The following is a 15,114-nucleotide window of genomic DNA, read 5'->3' on the forward strand; positions in this document are numbered from 1 at the left end:
AAATTTTGCAGGTCATCACACAACTTTTTCATATACGTAGCTGAATCACTGGAAATACAAACAATATCACTCCAATCTTTGTTGAACTTGAAAAGAACCTTTTTTTGAAGAGCATTCCAAGTGACACTGCGTTCCATGTTTTTCAAAAGTCTAGTGTCATGTTTTCACCACTATCCCGGATGCTTAGTGAGAGCGCTCTTTATACATATACATGTCACCATACCTTGCGTTGAATGTTTAAAGCCTGCGGTGTTGGCAATTCTCCTATCAATACTGACCCACTAGAAACTGTGGGCTGATGTATTAAGGGTTTTTACCCATTCTCTGTCGGTAAATGTGATGACACATATTAGGAAAGATTCTTATGAAACCAGCCATTTTACCTATCAGTGAAAGAATCAAACGCAGCCAAAATATCAAATATGGTTTTGATATTTCCTGATGCTCAACAGTTTATAAATTAATTTAACAAGACCTAAAACATGCTTCTAAACCCTGCATCTTTCGACCAAAGACCACAAAAACTGAAACAAACAAAAGTAAGAAGAAACAATATTTTAATGGCATCCCCAAACATCAAAACTCAAGCAGAATAATGTTAGCCAGTCTTTCTTACTGCTAGCTTGTATAACTTGTATAGCTTGTACATTGTATTGGCCCCTTCAGGAAGTAAACAAAGGACTCTTTCACTCTTTTCCTTTCTTTGAATGGCATTTAGTTTGTGGTTGTGCAGGTGTTTTTTCAGAGTTTAAATGTTTTCACTGGTGAGGTTTATTTCTCTTTCAGTAGGGTTTTATCAGTTATTATAGGTTTAAACCTAAAACCCCACAGCCTACATATGATGCTGCCATGTTTCTGAAACCACCAATAACATTCGACATGGTGAAGAAACAAAACATTGGTGCCAGGTGGACTGCATCGATCGAAACATTTGATGACTTCATAGATGTGCTAAAAGAAGTAGAGGATAAGAAGATCATTAAATACTTAAAGAACCCTGCTGGTGATGTAGTGAAAGATGTGATAAAGAAAGTCGTACCAATAGTTAAAAGAAACGTTGAAAGCCAAGTTCAATACAATGCAGAAAGTCAACTTTGAAAGAAACATCTTCAACCACAAACGACTACAGGTTGGTGAAACAATGGATGAGTTTGTTGAAAGACTTGAAACAGTCATTAGGCTTTGCAAGTTCCCTTATTTCAGCAACGAAGAAGCCATGCATTGTAGAATCATTGATTGCTGCCTTTTAGATTTGTTTAGAAGACGTACGTTTTGAGAAACACACAGTCTGGAGAAAATGCCAATGGCTGCTGTAGTACTGAAGATTTTGGACCCGTGTTATAAACATCGTCGTACCATGACGATTTTTGTATCAGCAGACCGGTAATGACAGAGATACTATGCACAAGCATTTCCGTCATGTTCGAGTGACGAAATCACCCCGAAATCGGAGTTTCCGTCTTGAACCCTCGGGTTCCATTTTGTGAGCGGCAGCCATTTTGTGATTGCCCTCACCTAGGCTATATGACTGAAGTCAAGATTGAGTCAGGAGGACACGTATACCTTTGCTGACTCCTTTGTGACAAGGTTACAAGCACCCTTACCTGTAGGTTGCTTGATGTGGGTTTTCGCAGAGACGTTATGGACCAACTTCCCCAAATTCTAGGCAACACCTAGTGATTGTTAAATTACACTGAGGTAATTAAATAGAAATCAGGGAGGTAGGCCGGATCGTGGACGCTACCTGGTTCCTTGATTGTCGACCTGCGAAGCAATAAGAAAACCTTTGTAAAAACTATTTCCTGTATTTCTAATGAATTACCCCCCCCTAGTGTGCTTCTAAAGATTTGTCACTGTTCTTGAAAGAAAGCCTACCTGCGACTGATAAGTAAGTAGCGTCGCGTCCGTGTTGTCGTCGTGAAGGGTGAAGTCTTGACGAGGTATCTTGATGGTGCAGTAGGTAACTTTAACCAGTGAAAGTTCTCTAAAAGGGAAATGTGTGAAAAGGGAGTATGAGTTTCTTTTCTATAATATTTGCATTACACTGAGCCTTCTAAACTTCTCCTCTCACTTACTCTGAATGATCACCAAGTTGTTCTTCTCCTTCACTTCCTATTATGAACAATATGACATAAAAACAAGTTTTGCAAACAATAATGACATTAGTTTAACTCTGATACTTCTCAAAGTCTTTAAAAGTCTTTTCCAACAGTTCTTGTAAATACGCTCTTTCTGCGAGGTTTTCTACAGTCTTTAAACTCTTAACAATGTTCAGGTAAGTCTTGATTCTATGGTAGACCGATGTCTTGCTTGCGTAGGGCGCCAGAATAAAACAAATAAAAAGAAAAGCCAGTAACTTAGCTTATCATTGTCTTTCCTTCTTTTTCAGATGACTGCAGAAGAAAGATGACCTTCAGCGTTGCTGTGTTGATCGTCGTCTTTGAATCGTCTGCAGCTGCGTGGATCCTTGATGGGCGATGATAGAAGGCAAAGCACCGATCTACATTGGGTGTGGCTATTTATAGGAAGGCCACACCCAGCCACACCCAGAGAACGTTGCGCATCATGCGCCAAATGACTGCGTGCCGTTTTTCTTCAGCACGCACCTTTTTTCAGCGTGCGCGTTGAAGATGAAAACCCGACTTTGCCCCGAGCTGTCCTCTCTCCCCGCTCTCGCTCCCAGGCAAGCCAGACCAAGCGAAGCATTCCTAAATCTCCAAAACATTATTTTAGAGAATCGGCAACAGAATTATAAATACTCCAACAGCTCTTGGTAAATGCAAATAATCATGACATAATGAAAAGGTCGAAAACACAGTTCCTTTATGCACTTCAATAATCACATACCCTTGAACATTTTATACGAATACTCTACAAACATACATTAACATTCACATTGGCGTGCTGGTTTCACGGGACAGGGGTGGGTTTTTTGAGTGGGAAAACTACGCTTGCATGTACATGCAAGCGTAGATGAATGCATTTCATGACAGTACTCCCCTCTCAAGAGTCCTCCCAAAATCTGTGGAACTGGTTTTGGCTTATTTGGATAACGAAGATGAAAATTTCTGAGTAGTCGAGCTGAATGTTGAACATTAGAAAGAGGTTCCCATGTTCGTTCCTCAGGACCATATCCTTTCCAATGTATTAGATAGAATAATTTCCCTCGAACCCTCTTTGCATCCACTATCTTTTGAACTTCAAATTCTGGGACACCATCAACCAATATTGGTGGTGGATTCTTTTTAAACCTAGTCATGGGATTACAAGGTTTGATCAATGACACGTGAAACACCGAATGAAATTTATATCTCTTAGGTAAAGTGAGTTTAATACTGACAGGGTTTATAATCTTTTCTACAAAAAATGAGCCAATGAATTTGGGACGTAATTTTTTACAAATTGACATCCGCAAGTTCTTTGTGGATAACCAAACCTTGTCTCCGATAGAATACTTAGGTGACGGTCTTCTATGTAAATCTGCTGTTTCTTTTTGGCCTTCTTTTGCTTGAGCTAAATGGTATTGGGCCAGATCTTGTACTTGAACTAATTTAGCAATATGTTCTTCCAAAGACGGCATATCAGAAGGGACATGTACTTTTTCTGGGATGTTTTTAGGATGAAAACCATATGTACAAAAGAAAGGTGAGAGACTGGTGGAAGCATTGTCTAAGTTATTGAAAGCAAATTCTAATACCCACAGTAAATCTGACCAATCTCTTTCATCTTCCGCTAAAGCACATCTTAGAAATTGCTCTATGGTCTGATTTGTTCTTTCAGTTAAACCATCTGTTTGAGGATGGTAACCAGAGGACATGCGAATGTCCATGTTCAAAGTTTCTCCTAGATTTTGCCAAAAATGAGAGACAAACTGTGGGCCCCTGTCAGAAATGATTACAGAGGGAATTCCATGCAATCTAATTATTTCTTTTGAAAAGATTTGAGTCAATTCTCTTGCGGACGGGATACTTTTTAACGGGATAAAATGAGCCATTCGAGAAAAATGGTCAACCACTGTCAAAATAGTGTTATACCCCTCTTTGGTCTCAGGAAGTTCCACAACAAAGTCTAGCGATATCGTGTGCCATGGTTGTGGCGAAATTGGTAGAGGAAGCAGAAGACCACTGGGAGTCTGATTTTGCGTTTTCTGTTGAGTACAAATTACACAAGTCTCTACATAAGCTTTTACATCTTTTAACAAAGTGGGCCACCAAAACTTTCTCTTTATTAACTGACTAGTTTTAGCAACTCCAGGATGTGCACACATTAAAGCATCATGATGAAACTGTATAACTTTATTTTGTAGTTCCTGTGTAGGTACAAAAATTTGTTCACTCATATACAATAACCCTTCTTTGACTTGCATTAAAGGATACATAACTTTCCATTCTTGAAAGGTTTTTTCTTGAAGACCTTGTTTTATGTTTTCCACTACATCAGTAATCACTACTCCCACCCTGAAGCATCCATCAGGTAGAACAGCTTGAGCTTCTTCAAGAGAACTCTCTTTTTCATCAACTAACCCTAAACGTGAAAGCGCATCTGCCTTTAGATTTTCTTTCCCAGGACGATAGGTTATTACAAAATTGTAATCATTAAAAAATAACGTCCATCTCAACTGTCTAGCAGTAAGAGCTTTCACAGAACGCAGGAATTGCAGATTTCTGTGATCCGTGTAGATTGTTATGGGATGTCTTGCTCCTAACAAGTAATGACGCCATTCTTCGAAGACTGCTTTTATGGCTAACAACTCCTTGTCAGCTATGGCATAATTTTGCTCGGTGGGAGTTAATTTCCTTGAATAGTATGCGATTGGATGCATCTGACCAGTTTCCTTGTGCCTTTGAGACAAAATACCTTCAATAGCAAACTGGGAAGCATCCGCTTCTACAATAAATGGATTGGAAGGGTCAGGGTGCATTAACACCGGAGCTGAGGTGAAATATTTCTTCAGATTTTGAAAGGCTTCTTCAGCTTCTTTATTCCAGTCAAACTTTGCATTTTTCTTTAGCAATTTAGTGATTGGGGTTATCACATGCGAAAAATTACATATGAAGCGCCTATAGAAATTAGCAAACCCCAAGAAACTTTGTATCTGTTTGACTGAAGAGGGGCTGGTCCAATCTAAAATTGCCTGGATCTTCTTAGGATCCATCTCAATGCCATCTGGACTTAGGACGTATCCCAAAAAGTCTACTTTAGTGGTATGGAAAACACTTTTTTCCAGCTTAATGTACAAGGAATTGTCAAGTAGTTTTCGAAGAATAGCTCTCACTTGCTGTACATGCTCTGTGGAATTCTTAGAATAGATGAGAATGTCATCAATGTACACAATGCAACAGATATCCAAAAAATCCCTCAAAACCTCATTTATGAAAAATTGAAAAGCTGCTGGAGCGTTACAGAGTCCGAATGGCATGACCTGATACTCGTACAAACCAAATTTAGTACGGAACGCTGTTTTCCATTCGTCCCCGCTGCGGACTCTCACCAAATGATAAGCTCCTCGCAAGTCTAATTTAGTGTATATGGTGGCATCTTTTAATTGATCTAAAAGTGTCGGGATCAGAGGAAGCGGATACCTATTTTTGATGGTAACATTGTTTAAGGCCCTATAATCGATGCATGTTCTCAACTCACCTCCCTTTTTTGGAATAAAAAAGAGGGGGGAGGATACAGGGGATTTAGAATGTCGGATAAACCCATTGGCCAGGTATTCATCTAGATACTCTCTTAAATGTTCGTTTTCTTTTTCAGTAAGAGCATATATTCTACTACATGGCAAGGTAGCCCCTGGCACTAAATCTATACGACAGTCGAAATCCCGGTGGGGTGGAAGAGTGTTGGCCCTCTTTTTGTCAAACACATCATGGAGGTCTGAATATTCCTTAGGGATTCCTTCTAGTAATAGTATGCTCTTTGATGTCAAGGGGAAATTATTTCCTGGAATTAATACTTTGGAATCTGATGTTGTCAAACAAGAAGATAAACAATGCTCAGAGTCAAATTGCAGAGTTCTTTCCACCCAATCAATCTTAGGGTTATTCTTAACTAACCAAGGTATGCCTAAAATTAAGCGAAATTGGGGGGCGTCTATGATGTCAAAAGTGATATTCTCTTTGTGTTTAAGCAAACAGGTCATCACAAGGGTTTCGGTGTGAAATTGGATTAAACCAGATGACAACTCTTTACCATCTACAGCCTTGACCACCTCCGGATGCTGTTTGGCCTTGGTTTTAAAATCCAATTCCTTCAAAAACATGGTATCTATGAAATTGCCTGTAGCCCCTGAGTCGATCAATGCGTCTACAGTCCATTCTTTTCCCTTTTCTGTCTCAGATTGTAAGGTAACTTTAATGCTAAGATGATGAGAAACTATCTCTGGGGTAATTGAGGCCAAGCTAGATAACTCACTCGACAATCTGACCTCTTGATTAGTCGAGCCCGCTAGTTTTCCGACTGCTGTACTAAAGCTACCTCAGTATTCCTGCCTTTAGGTTTATTTGGGCGAACTGGACATTCCTTGACGAAATGCCCTGATTTGCCGCAATATAAGCATTGGTTCAACTTTCTCCTTTTGTCCTTCTCTTCCTTACTCAAAGGGCCTTTGATAGTTCCTATCTGCATAGGTTCTACCCCTGAGTCCAACTTAGATATGTTTTCTGTTTTAACACTATTGAATCTTTCTTTAAAAGAAAACACTTTTGTTTCAGCTTTACCACGCTCCCCTCTACGTTCCAATAACCGATGGTTCAGTCTTACTACTAGATCTATGAAGTCTTCGATGGTATCAGGTGGGTCTAGGATTTGCGTTACCATATCTTTTAACTCATCTCTAAGCCCTTTGTAAAATATGGAAACTCTCTTTTCTTCAGGCCAACGGGCCTCAATAACGAGTCTATTGAATTGAGAGATGTAATGCAATAAGTCCGAAGACCCTTGCTTGAGGTGTAATAGCTCATGGTCTGCGGACTGAACAAAGACATGTTTGGCAAATAACTTTTTCATAGTGTTCTTGAAAAGTCTAAGGTTATAAAGAATCGGGTCATCTCGCTCTACAATTGGCACTGACCAAAGGGCTGCGTCCCCCCCTAAATAGGAGAGGATGAAGGCCACTTTAGAAGAGTCATCTGGGAAAGCTGTTGGTTTCGCTATAAAATGCAAATGGCATTGATTTAAAAAGATTGAGAACTTATTGTTATCTCCCAAAAATCGCTCGGGTGGTGCTAGAGGAATTGCCACTGGCGTCACTACCTGAATTTGAGTAGGAGTGGTGGAAGAACTGGAATCTGAATGCAAGGTTTGGAACCCAGGCTGAAACGTGGCTGGTTTCAACACTGACTTCTGCGTTGGAGTAAACCCCCACGCTCCTGAACTGGATTGCATATTGCTTTGAATATCAGTGATATCCCTACGAAGGGCTACGTTTTCGGCTTGAATAGCTGTTAATAAGGTTGTGATGTCTTGCAAAGAACTTGCAATGGAAGGATCCATAACGTCTGGGCGAAAATATCGTCGTGGGCTTTGCCTTCTGACAAGGTTACAAGCACCCTTACCTGTAGGTTGCTTGATGTGGGTTTTCGCAGAGACGTTATGGACCAACTTCCCCAAATTCTAGGCAACACCTAGTGATTGTTAAATTACACTGAGGTAATTAAATAGAAATCAGGGAGGTAGGCCGGATCGTGGACGCTACCTGGTTCCTTGATTGTCGACCTGCGAAGCAATAAGAAAACCTTTGTAAAAACTATTTCCTGTATTTCTAATGAATTACCCCCCCTAGTGTGCTTCTAAAGATTTGTCACTGTTCTTGAAAGAAAGCCTACCTGCGACTGATAAGTAAGTAGCGTCGCGTCCGTGTTGTCGTCGTGAAGGGTGAAGTCTTGACGAGGTATCTTGATGGTGCAGTAGGTAACTTTAACCAGTGAAAGTTCTCTAAAAGGGAAATGTGTGAAAAGGGAGTATGAGTTTCTTTTCTATAATATTTGCATTACACTGAGCCTTCTAAACTTCTCCTCTCACTTACTCTGAATGATCACCAAGTTGTTCTTCTCCTTCACTTCCTATTATGAACAATATGACATAAAAACAAGTTTTGCAAACAATAATGACATTAGTTTAACTCTGATACTTCTCAAAGTCTTTAAAAGTCTTTTCCAACAGTTCTTGTAAATACGCTCTTTCTGCGAGGTTTTCTACAGTCTTTAAACTCTTAACAATGTTCAGGTAAGTCTTGATTCTATGGTAGACCGATGTCTTGCTTGCGTAGGGCGCCAGAATAAAACAAATAAAAAGAAAAGCCAGTAACTTAGCTTATCATTGTCTTTCCTTCTTTTTCAGATGACTGCAGAAGAAAGATGACCTTCAGCGTTGCTGTGTTGATCGTCGTCTTTGAATCGTCTGCAGCTGCGTGGATCCTTGATGGGCGATGATAGAAGGCAAAGCACCGATCTACATTGGGTGTGGCTATTTATAGGAAGGCCACACCCAGCCACACCCAGAGAACGTTGACGCATCATGCGCCAAATGACTGCGTGCCGTTTTTCTTCAGCGCGCACCTTTTTTCAGCGTGCGCGTTGAAGATGAAAACCCGACTTTGCCCCGAGCTGTCCTCTCTCCCCGCTCTCGCTCCCAGGCAAGCCAGACCAAGCGAAGCATTCCTAAATCTCCAAAACATTATTTTAGAGAATCGGCAACAGAATTATAAATACTCCAACAGCTCTTGGTAAATGCAAATAATCTTGACATAATGAAAAGGTCGAAAACACAGTTCCTTTATGCACTTCAATAATCACATACCCTTGAACATTTTATACGAATACTCTACAAACATACATTAACATTCACATTGGCGTGCTGGTTGCACGGGACAGGGGTGGGTTTTTTGAGTGGGAAAACTACGCTTGCATGTACATGCAAGCGTAGATGAATGCATTTCATGACACTTTGTGACCTGGGCGAGCGGAGTCCACTGCCTGAAGCCAAACCTGTTCGGCCAGTCCCTTTTCCAGTGGCCGAATGAGATTAGCATCCAGGTGCACATGTTGTAAACCTCTTTCATCACATACAAACTGTGTCTAATCTCTCACACACCTGTCTCTGCTTCTTTCTTTATGACTTGCTTTACGATGAGGAGGTGCCCGTTTTAATTAGTGGTCCGTCGATATCTGTTGAAAATACTGGACCTTGCCGGATAGTTAATTGTGGGCTGAACAAACTGAAATATGGGCTTGTCATCATGACTCTGCTTTTTCTTTGTGGTGGAAATATGTGAATAGTCAACTGTAAAATAAGGAATGTTTGCCTAAAGCATAATATTTTGTATAAAAGAAGAAGGCTGGCTTTGTAGGATTGAGCAGTCTCCTGAGAATATACACGTTGTTGTACTTCTAGGATTTGCGTTACTGGCTGCAGCTAATAAATACGATCCTTGACTTCACCTAGAAGACTCTGTGTTTCTGTAGTCCAAAACAGGAGAACTCGAAGTCTTCGGGTGTTGTACCCTGGCACCGCTGGGTTCTTAAAACCCGGTACTTCACTGCGAGAGCAGAAGAGCGAGCAGATCGACAAGCTGCTGATTTAGAAGAGGGAATGGCCCATCATGAATTGGCCCTGACCAGGAAAGTAATCACAAGCAAAAAACAGATGCAAGTAAGTCAACACCTGTAAAGAAATCAAAGTTATATTTCCGATGTGGATTTCATTTACCCATGAAGATAAATGTTCTGCCATAGGTCAGAAATGCAAAGATTGAGGGAAAAAAACACTTCATAACTGTTTTCAAAGCAAAAGAAAAATCTAATGCATCACAGCTAGAAGAGAAAATGAGCGACAGAAGGTTCCAGAAACATTCTCGCCACGCTCACAAAATCAAAAAGCAACATCAACTACTACGACAAATGGAAAAAATGCTAGATCAATTGCCATTAAGCTCATCGTGCAAAGACTCCTCAACATTGCTGTTGAGTACCGTTGAAGAAGATAGTTGTGCGCTAAGGATAGCTACCAAAGAGTGGTGTGCACATATAGGATTAGCTGCTTGTAAAGAAGACCACAATTCAAAGAGAGTTTACTAAACGAAACAATAAACTTCATGTGTACGTTATCCCAAAATCACACTGACAGTGAAAAATTAGCCAGTAACCTTCATCATAGACAGTCGTGCCTCGATCAACATCATGGCCATGGTAAAGTTTATTAGCCTGTCCCCTCTATCTTGCCTCACTCCATCAGGCACAAATGTATACAATTGGGCTGCTTCTGTACCACTGCAAAGCCAAGGATTATTCACAGAAACCATGGCACACAAAACGACATGAGTGTAAGCGCCGATCCATATCCTTCATGGCACCTCATCCAGTGCATGCCTGCTCAACTTTGTCACTGCTGCTGACATGGGACTGATATTTCTCAATTACAACCTTCATAATCAGTCTGAAATTGTAAGTCTGTTCCCGATGTTGTTTCATGGTTTCGGAAAATTCAAGAAAAGTTAAGTGCAACTCATATTGAGGAGGACATTCGCCCTGTTGCACAAAGGCACAGCAGAGGCGCTTTTCACTTGCAATAAACCATTTAGAAACAACAAGAGACATTATTGAAGCATGTCATCATTGAACGATCCACTAGGCCTATGCCATGGGTTTTTCCCATATGGGTGGTACCAAAAAAGGACAGTGGATTCCACTGGAATCACCTAACCACATTTGATACTTGGAACTGCTGTTTCCCTCCTGCCTCTATATCGCTCTTCAGAGTTTTACTCTAGTCACTTACTCTCCCGCGCTATTCATATCAACAATGCCCCCCCCTTACTCGCCCCCCCCCATTTCGCTGGATGCACATATCACTAGACATGACCCAAATTCTTGGACCATCCTCTAGCCCCTCAACCTCTCCATAAATGCTAAGAAAAACTTCAAACACAAACAACTAATTATTCACCGAGAAACGCTATTTGTTGATAACTATCGCAGTCTCACCTCTATTGTAAAAACGAACTACATTTTCTACTCCAAGCGACCCCTCTAAATAGAAAAGTACCTTACTCCACCACCTCCCTATCACAAAGTCTTGCAAAATCCCATATGGCTTGAAACGATCTACCTCCCCATCCCCCACCTTTCTTGGTGGATAGACATCTCCATTTTTAAATTTGGAAACATCCTCACACATGCCTCGGAAAAACATCTCACCATCTTAGAACACCATTTCAGCACCTTATCCTACCTACTCTTGATTCCATCCTCTGACCCACCATACTCCCAATCTCAATCTGACCCTACACCTCCTCTGTCACCTTCTCTTTTCCCCGCTTACAGACTTTGAAAACAACATGGAAGTCTCCCAAACACAGACTCCCTATCTCTCCCCTACCTTAACTACTGCCCCTCCTAATGATTCACCTACTGCCTTCGCATACACCCGTTCTCTCTCTCCTCCGCTTGAGGCTCCAACATATCACAGCAGTTCCCCCTTCCATCATCCTCCCAAACACTTTTTATACCTACACCTCCTCTATCAGCTTCTCTAACCCCCATCTTACAAACGTAGAAAACACCATTGAAGTCTCCCAAGCACAGATTTCTAATCTTTCCCCTACCTTAACAACTGTCCCTCCTAATGATTCACCAACTACCTACACAATCACCCTTTCTCTCTCTACCTCTTTTGAGGCCCCAACAACTCACAACAGTTCCCCCCTACCATCTTCTTCCTCCCTGCCCCCTCAATCTGGCCACCCTCCGACTCAACCACCTACTCCAACTCCTTCTTCCCTAACTGGCCTTATCCTTCCTAACCAGGAGATCTACCCCCTCACTCTCTTCGAGCTCCCTTTCCTTCCCTTGACTCTCATCTGTTCCCAGTGACTACCTCACCCCACCCTTCTTCCCTCTCTTCAGCCACTAATCGGAACTCCCCTCTACACCCCCCTCCTGGGCTCCCTCCCCTCCCTCTCTCCAGGCCTCTCGTCTTGACTAACACAGAACTTCCTCCTAGTCCCCCTGAACTCTCATCCTCCTCCCCCTTCTCCCTCATTGCCCAGACGCTTCTTAACATGAATTCATTCTCACGAACCTATTGTTTGAATTCACCTTTCTCAGAAAAGATGTAAATTTCCTCTCCTCACTTAACCTCCCCAATCCTTCCAGTTCCCTGTGCACTGATCAAAACAACTCTTCGGTTACCCAGCTACAGGAACCTTACATGCCCCGAACCTCCTCTCCGCCTCTGACCACCTTGACCCATGTAATCCTCACAGCCATACTCTTTATCGACGGACCCTTTGATCCCACAAGCTCCTATCCCCGTGATCCTTGGGACTAACAGAATTCCTACTTCTCCAGCCTCACCTAGACTTCTCCCGCATTTTACCACAATCCGCCCCTGCCCTCCCCTGCAACCAACCCTATGCCCCTGTCTTGCATGCTGGTTAACTGTCATTCTGGGGTCTAACACGCTATTGAAATTTCTGAAACCATCCTTGGTGAATCCCTTGACATTGCCTTTTGTACTGAAACTTGGCTTAAAGATCACTCCTCTTCCATTCTTGACATACTTTTCCCCCCATGGCTACTCCATCCTCCGAAAAGATAGGCCTGTCAAAACTGGTGGAGGTCTAGCAATAATCTATAAAAATGAACTCCAACTCTCCCCAGTACTCATCCACGATCTTTCTACTTTTGAATATCTCGGAGCAGAACTTAAAGTGCATGGCTCCCCTCCAATTAGATTACACAACATCTATCATCCTCCCGGTGACCCTCTTCCTTTTGTTGAAGAATTGTCTGACCTTCTCACCCAATCCTCACTTTCCAACTCTAAAAACCTCTTCCTCAGAGATTTTAACCTCCATTGGAACAAAAAGGACGATCATATGGTTAACCTCCTCACTGATGTACTTGACATCAATAACCTAAAACAACTATGCCACTCCCCCACTCACTCCAAAGGAGCCACTCTCCATGCTATCATTACTAACAATGAGTTGGCCTTCCTTTCCTCCATCGTTCCCATCGATTGGTCAGACCACCACCTCATCCTTTTCACGATCTCTAACACTGTTCTACCCCCTCTACCCAAATCCATCAAACAGATGAAACTGACCAGGAATCTTCACCTTATCCCCCCAGGCGAACTTGATTCCGAAGTCAAAGCTCAACTTCAACTCTCTCCTCCCTCACAAAATGCCAATGACCTCACCGAACACTTTAACAAATCCATTGTTGAGGTCCTTGACTAAATTGCCCTGATCAAACTAAAACAACAGAAAAACTCCTCCAATTCCTGGTTCAATCCAGATCTCAACAATGAGCAGCGCACACTTAGATCTACTGAACGTGTTTGGAGGCAAAACACTTCCCCCTTTAACCTCTCTCTCCTCAGAGTAACTAGATCCAACTATAAAAAATACATCCTCAATGCTAAGACATCATTCTTCCGATCACAACTCGATCGGGCCAAAGACAAACCTAGGGAACTCTTCAGAATTGTGAAAAACCAAACTTCCTCTGCACCCTCCAAAGTGATTGCCACCACTGAGAGATGCAAGGAAATTGCCAACTACTTCTTAGAAAAAATCTCCAAAATAGATCAATCCTTCGCCCTAACTCCCCTCCTTAACCCACTACCCTCATTGGACATTTCCTGTAATTCTCCTTCACCCGCTACGCTCTCTCATGACTCCTTATCGCTCCCTCTTATTGTCCTGATTCTTGAACCCAGCCCCATCACACTTGAACTAAAAAAACAATGCTTCTTGGCACGACTTCCATCCTGTCACTGAACTTGATGTCCTTAACGTCATTTCCAGACTGAAACTATCTTCTCACTCTAAAGATCCTCTCCCATCCAACCTTGTCCAAGACCTTAAACATATCATTACCCCCTACTGGACCTCCATCATCAACTCCTCCTTTACCTCTGGTTGTGTCCCTGCTTCCATTCCAATTGGGACAAATCATTCCCATCCTCAAAAATCCCGCTGGTGACCCTAATGACCTAAATAACCTTCGACCTATCTCTAACCTTACTATTCTCTCTAAAGCCCTTACAAAATGTGCCCTGTTACAACTAGATAAGCACATTGATTCATTCAATCTTTTAGACTCGTTCTAATCTGGCTTCAGAAAGGGATGTAGTACAGAAACGGCAATGCTCAACATAATTGATGACATCCAACACACCCTTGACAAAGGTGATTCCTCTCTACTCATTCTCCTTGATCTCTCCACTGCTTTTGATACTGTAAATCACTCTACGCTACTTAACACACTTAAAGATCGTTTTGGCCTCAACGGTTCAGTGCTCAAGTGGTTCACCTCCTTTTCCAACATAGAACCCAGCAAATTAAAATCCATGACTGCCTTTCTAAACCTCTGCCCATCTCCCTAGGGGTCCCTCTGGGCTCTATCCTCTCCTCCTCTCTATTTAATCTTTTCATGGAACCCCTCACCCTCATCCTTAAACAAGCAGGAATCAATTACCACCTATACGCAGATGACACCCAACTTTACTATAAAATTCAATCCCGCTCAGACGTTCTTTACCTCAATGATACCTTGGATAAGATTCAATCCTGGTTCCACTTCAACCACCTCAAACTCAACCCCAAAAAGACAGAAATCATTCTTTTCTCCCCTAAGAACAACTCACTCCCCATTCTATCCTGGATCTCTGACTTTACTGCACTCAACTGCTCTCTCACCATATCCAACTCTGTCAAATCAATCGGTTTTAACATTGACCTGAACCTTATGAACCATACTCTTATCCCCCACATAAAAAATTCAGCCAAAAGCGCTCTCTCCACACTCCATCACTTAAAGAAAATAAAACCCTTCATTCCAGCAGATGACTTTAAATTAGTCGTCCAATCGCTGGTTCTTTCTAAAATTGACTATGGGAATGCCATCCTCACTGGAACTCCTAAAGCACACCTCACCCCTATCAAATCGGTTCTGAACCTTGCCGCTAGGCTCATTAGCGAACTTAAACGGTTTGATCATATCTCCCCCACCCTTAAAGCCCTCAAGTGGCTGCCTGCTCTAGATCAATGAGGAGCTCCAACACCCTCGCTCTTGTACCTCCTCTTTTAACCAAGAAAACCACACA

This window comes from Lissotriton vulgaris, chromosome 9, assembly GCF_964263255.1.
Source record: "Lissotriton vulgaris chromosome 9, aLisVul1.2, whole genome shotgun sequence".
Lineage (NCBI taxonomy): Eukaryota > Metazoa > Chordata > Amphibia > Caudata > Salamandridae > Lissotriton > Lissotriton vulgaris.